We start from the raw sequence: 6,563 nt of genomic DNA on the forward strand, positions 1-6,563 counted from the left end.
TCTTTCCCTTGCAAGTGTAAAGTCTTTTATAAGAACATCTTGGCTTTGCCCAATACTTAGAATCATAGAACATCCTGAATTGTAGGGGCCCACAAGGCTCATTGAGTCCAACTCCTGGCCTTGCACAGGACACACCAAGAGTCACACCATGTGCCTGAAATCATTGTCCAAAATATTTTTTGGGTTCTCTCAGGCTTGGTACTGTGACCACTGACCTGGGAAGCCTGTTCCAGTGCCCAGACACCTCCCAGGTGAAAACCCTTTTCCTAATATCTAACCTAAATCTTCCGTGATATAACTCCATGTCACAGTTGCAAGCTCCACTCATGAAACAGACCTTTGGCAGGCATTTTCCAATTGAATGCTGTACAGTTGGCATCATTCATATGACAGTGCCAAGTTAAATATGTAAGTTTGACAAAAATCTCCTGCTACAAATTAACAAACCACTTTATGTACTCCTGATGAAAGATGAATGTTCCATACATGCTAAAATGAGAGACTGCTGGGAACCTGAGGAACTAAACCCCTTAAGTTCTCTGATTTCTGATAGAACACTGGTTCAGTAAATATTTATCAAAATTATGGGTCCAGCTCATAAAGTAATTGAAGCAATATCTTTTGCAGGAGAAGATCAGTAGGATAGGGACAAATTATCATACATATTTTAAAAAATTTATTATGGATCTTTAACATTTTTAAATGTTATGAAGAAACACATCACAAGGCTTTTATCCTCCTTAGGCTTTAATTCAGTGGGCTGGAACACTTTCTAAAAACAATGCAAAATATAGCAACGAATTCTCTGCCTTCTCTCACTTTCACTCAAAATCTGTAATATTTATCTAAACTTTCACTTTGATCTGCAATTTCTTAAGGAAGGACACTTACCTTAAGTGCATTTACCACTGTGAGTTCTGAACATCTGTGGTTCTGGCCACATGACAGCCACTGCTTTGAAGCTCTGGCCATTGCCCACCAATCCAGTGAAAGATGCAAATCTGCAGGGTGAAACAGATTGGCAGTAGTCAAGCCCTTAGGAAGCTTTGAGGACCTTGCAGCTCTTTTTGTTTTGAACTAAGGAAGTTCTTCTCACCATCTGTGATAGTCTGGACCAGCTCTAAGCACAGAGGAAAAGACTGGATGTTCTTACAATGGGAAGCTTTTACAGTGGGAATGGGCAGCCATAACTTCCTAGTGGTAGTTTGACTCCCAGGTACTCATTCTTTGGGTTTGCCTATTCTCCTCTGAAAAATGATGTTCAGGTTGCTTCCTTTCCTCTGGCCATGCTGTCTCACCTTACTTCCCATGGATTCTTGAAGCACAGATTGGGCTAGCACTGACTTAAACCAGGGTGAGTTTTCCTCACAGAAACTCAATTGTAAAATGCTGTACTTTATACTTTAAAAACCCCATCCCAAAAGAAGGACCCTGCCTGATTCATTTTATGGGGTCTTTTCTTTCTCCTCAGATAAAGAAAAACTTCCCACCCTAAAATTGCCCAAATAATTGAAAGTTACTTTTCCCAATTTTGGATAAATTTGGGGTTTGAAAACACCAACAAAATAATTTTTCAGGTGCTGATTGCTAGGTTCTATTTCAGGCTTTCCGGTTCAGTGCATTGCACAGATTGCATCTGTTTATAGACCATGCAGGCCCACAGGTCGTGTGCAACTTCACTGAAAAACAGGAGTGCTCCAAGGGCTCCAAGACTGTTTGCAGCATCATCACACCAGAGGCTCTCACCTTGATGACAATTATATGTAAGAGCCAAACACAACACAAATATCTGCAGTGACAGCAGGCAGAGAACAATGTTGCTAGCAGTCAAAAAGTTCACACAACTACAGCTCAGGTATCAGGATAATTGTTGGAAGACCTGAGCCTATAGCCCCTCCATGGGCTGTTCTGATCCCATCTCATCCCGTCTCTTCGGTGTTAGCAGTCCTGTTGCATGTAACACACTCTCTTATTTCTTTCCTCTTTTTAATTATGGCAGTAAAGGTTTGCTCCTGAATTAAATGTAGTTAAGAAAGCTTCCCATCGTTGTGAGAAAGGACCCCTCCATGTTTTTTATCTTTAATACAGTTAATTTGCAGGGTCCTTTAAGAGCAGCTGCCAGTTTCATGTGTCAAACGACTGCCACACAAAAGAGAATGTGGCAGCGAGCTGTGGGTTTTGCTGACACAGCACACAGTTTCAATTGAAAACAAGAAATAGAAGGAGCCATTTGAGAAACCTGACACTAGCTGTTACCTTTAGAAATCAAAACTTAGCAAAATAAAGGCGAGCATACACATCACCTTTTTTTCTTTTAATGAAATATTGTTAGATGCTGTTGGAGATACAGGTGATCAGCAAGTCCTTCTGAGGAAACATCTGTTACAAAGGAGAAGAGAGGGAGATGAGGAAGGTGCCATTTTTCTATCACTATAGTAAACACCTAATGCACCGTAAACAGAGCAAGTCATGCGGTAAAACATGAAAAAGCTTTTTTTGTAATCATCTGAATAGAAATTTAATATCTTTGCATTTGCTAAGTAAGGCAACTTGGCCAAGCAACCAGATACACAAAGCCTCATGCATTTATTCTGCCTTTGTGGCTACTGAACAAAGCTTCTAAGTCACAAGCATTAAGGTTGGTATTTACTAAGCAGTTGCACATGAGGACTCATTAGGAACATTAGGGTATCCAAACACATAAGGAAACTTGAGAAATGAAAAGCCATATATACAGTATGGCAGAAAAAAAAAAGTCCATGTGCATTTCCAGTAGATTTTTCTCCTTGACTCTGAGGTCCAACAGCCAGAGTCATCTTCCCAGACCAGCCCAGCTGTGAAGTGCTGAGCAAGAGCAGCACAGTCCTAGGTCACTCTGTGAGGAGCAAATGACTCTCATGTGGGGGGGGATGATACTAAAGGCTATAGAAAACCTTTGCTACCGAACCTGCCCATAGTTACTGAGCTGCACCAGCACTATGGCAAGAACAGGAGAACATTTAAAAACCCAGCCATTATAACCCAGGAGACCTTTGAAATTTGGTGGTTCTGTCTAAGTATTATATTGGTGCTGTCTGCCAGCTTCCAGAAGTCCACAGAACTTGGCTCTTTTTTTTAAACAGAGCCTTGGCTCTTTTTAAAGCATGGTTTCAGAAGCTAAGAGCACTGTTACTGTGATCAGCATGCTTTGGTTTTCTCCTCCTTTTCTGCTGTCTTGGAGGGAAGAGTGGCCTCTATCAAATGTCAAGGTCATATGTAGCAAAATTCTAGCCTGAAAGAAGGAAAACCAATTTGCTAGACAGGACGGAGTAGCAATAAAAAGGCTTGTATTCGACATACCACCAGAGCCCTCGTATTGCAACAGCAAGACAGCCCTCCACCAGCTTTTTGGCATTGCTGTTTGCACCACTGCAAGCACTACAACAGGAAAAAATCTTCCAAGAAGCCTGCCAAATATACAGGCAACCTCTCCCAACCCTAGGGATAAAGGCAGAACCAAAGCTGCACATCTTCAGGAGGTAGCAAATATTTCTAATGCTCAGCACTCTACGACAAATTAGAAACCCATTTATGTGTCAGCTATAGAATTGGTTCTGCAGACAACTAGAAAACCTTCATTTTGAGCAGAAAATAAAACAGGACCTCAGCTGTAGACCAGGCTATGGGAAAAAAAAAGGAAATTCCTAATCAGAATGTCAATATGGAGAATTCTTTAAGAGACAGAGATCAGATCTAGCCTCTAGATCAAACGGCTCTTGCAGATGGCATTTCAGTAGGCAAATGTGATGCTCTGTGCTAAAATCCTTCACAACATGAGCTTTAAATAAACAGCTTACCTTAAAGTACTTTGTTGTCACCATTGTAGTCCTTCTCTGTTGCCACATTCAAAAATTTTATGTCTGACTGCAACAACTCTGAGAAGAGGGAGATGGACATTTCCCAGCCCCAGGGCATTTGCCTGGCGCAGAGATTCCTAAGTTCAAGTTCCTGCCCTTAGATGGGTACCCAGAAGAAGCATTTTGTCTTTTAATTATTTGAGCAGCTCTGCATGGTACATCTTCACTGTACAATGTACTTCTATAGGGTATCTCTTCACCTGCACCACTTGTGTACATACATATCCTCATACTCTTGCCACTTTTCTTTAATTGCTCCATTTCCACTGAGTGTTTCTACCCCCTCTTTGTTTTTCTCATTAAAATGAGAGCTCTCAAGAAAGAATTATCCTTAGTTACAGCTCCTGACAGAGTGGGTTGTTGATATGGATTCCTAACAATCATAGATAATAAAGTATTCCTTAATGGAACATAAGCTGGCTTTATCAATCACCATGTTGCCATATGCAGCTGCATTGTTCTAATATTTTAAATGGTCTGGGCCAAATACAAGGAGCTAACTGGTGCCTGTGTGTGTCCTTGATAGCTACACATACAGACAATGCAGAGGGAAGGGCTACATTTAACTATTTTACAGATGGGAAGTGAGGCTCAGAGAAGCCAGAAGACAGTCCTAGGGGATCAGTGGCACCACAGAGAACTGGTTTCCACACCTCGAGCTAATTAATGCTTTAAGCAAAGAACCCCCTTCCCATGCCAGCAGGAACATGACATCTTGCATTCTAGCAGTTATGCATTTTGTTTCCAGTGAAGCTTGTAAAGTGACCTTTCCTTTCATATATGTGAATAAGCTTTTATGTATCCTTTTTATTAATAGTTCCTGCCATTCTCTTCACATTCTGACTCATAGATACAGGTTTCCTTTGATACCGTCTTTATTTGTACTTTAAGGCCATAATCGGTTCTTCAGAAGGTTTATGTACATACACACCGACATTTATATATGTGGGTGCAAATACATATATAAATGTATACACATGTATATATGTAACAGAGGTATGTATCAGGTGGAGCAAATGCAAATGAACATATAGTTTTGATTTGTCTCCCACTTTGTTTGCCAATAGGGAATTACTGAGACATAGCAGTTTCATGACTTGAAAGATGAGATCATGATACTGCTATTTCTGCACTTCCAAGGAGAGTGCAGGTGTTTCAAAGCATTTATGAAATTGCATGATTGACTCATATAGAAATCTATTGACAATAAGTTGAACCTTTGCAGCTAGGCTGTAAAAGATTTGATTATAGTAACAATAGTAACCGTCATGAATGTCATAAATCTTAAGAGAAAGGACACATATGTCACATATAATGCATGAAAAAGTTGTCCTTTTATCATGGATAACTTACCATTGTGTAGATACTCTGCTGATCAGCTACTGCATTATTTGAATAAGTATCTGATGTCTTGTTTTCTTTCAAGGAGGCAGGTGCAGGATGAAGCAGGAAGCCTGCCAAAATAGATGATAAATTGCCACTTGGTGCTGGGGACCAGTGCTTAACATTAATGCAATGCTGCCAGGAATTAAGCAGTAGAGTAATAAGAAACTAGGAAGAAAATAACTTCTCATCCCCATTAAACAGATCAGCTCCATTTTCCTTCTCCATTATAATTTCTAGTACATCTAAAACAAAACATTGCCATTGTCTCATTACAAGCAAAACATAATAGGATTGGAAAACATCCTATGATTGACAAGCCATGGAAATATATAATAACGATACCCATTGCTTTTCTGCTAGGAGAGTAGTCTTGAAGCTAAAAAGTTCAAATAAAATTATAAAGAAAAATAATTGCAGGGAAGTGTGGCCTAGATTTGGAAATCCCTACCCACTTTGGCAAGTGTTACTCCCTGGATGATTCAGTTAGGGATCATTCAGTTAGTGGATCATGGTGTAGTCAGAACTGACAGAGGGTCCAGAATGTCCTCAAGTTTCCTTGTCTACTGTTTATCCCTTAGTGCACTGAATTTGGACTAATATGAAATAAATTTAAAAATAATTTTGTGTGGTTAGTTATGTGAGAAACAAAGAAGCCCTGTAGCAAAATTGAAATTGGGTACCTACAGGTGAGTAAAATATTATACAAAATGCAGATTGAGTGAGAAGCTTTTCATTCATGCTGACCAAAAATAAAGAGAATGTAACATGAAAACTTAGTTCTTAGACACATTAGACTTTCCACTTTCCAAAGCCAGCAAACAAAAGCAAAACAAATACATGTTTTATTTCTCCTTTGTATGTACAATAAAATATGTGGGGAATATATAAGTTTATAAACAGTCTATGTCCTAAAAACTTTGACTTCTGAGGCACCTAAGGGCAAGTAACAGTCAAAGAGAGACAGTGATGTTCTGCTGGCATTTTGCTTCCCAGGAGCAAAACTCTGGTAGGAACAAGGATGTTCCTTGCAGGTAGAAGCAACCCTTCTGTTTTGGTGTGTTCTTTCCTAGCCAGGTCACCAGCTCATAGGTATTCTTAAAGAACTGGAAGACTTGGCCTTGGAAAGATGCTTGGTTTATTTGGTCTGGGCAGTGGTGCAGGATCAGGCATAAATGTATAACCAGAGACCTTTTTCAGGTAGTAAAATAGGATTAAACACACTGTAAACATGCTATGCTGGATTGTCCCCCCTGATTTGGGAACAAAACTAGTCCTGCTCAT

At 39.8% G+C, this 6,563-nt stretch overlaps 1 long non-coding RNA gene across 1 annotated transcript in view; it reads right to left on the minus strand.

Moving 5' to 3' along the window:
- LOC108447538 overlaps positions 1 to 5,339 on the minus strand; it is an 8,075-nt gene extending 2,736 nt beyond the window's left edge. Inside the window, exons 1-3 of the long non-coding RNA XR_001863144.1 lie at positions 5,250 to 5,339; positions 2,304 to 2,379; positions 892 to 1,001 (exon numbers count right to left, since the gene is read on the minus strand). This is a non-coding gene — a long non-coding RNA (uncharacterized LOC108447538). The remainder of the gene's footprint in view (positions 1 to 891; positions 1,002 to 2,303; positions 2,380 to 5,249) is intronic.
- Between the last annotated feature and the right edge of the window lie 1,224 nt (positions 5,340 to 6,563).

The sequence above is a fragment of the Corvus brachyrhynchos genome, unplaced genomic scaffold (genome assembly GCF_000691975.1).
Source record: "Corvus brachyrhynchos isolate BGI_N302 unplaced genomic scaffold, ASM69197v1 scaffold56, whole genome shotgun sequence".
In the NCBI taxonomy this organism is placed as follows: domain Eukaryota; kingdom Metazoa; phylum Chordata; class Aves; order Passeriformes; family Corvidae; genus Corvus; species Corvus brachyrhynchos.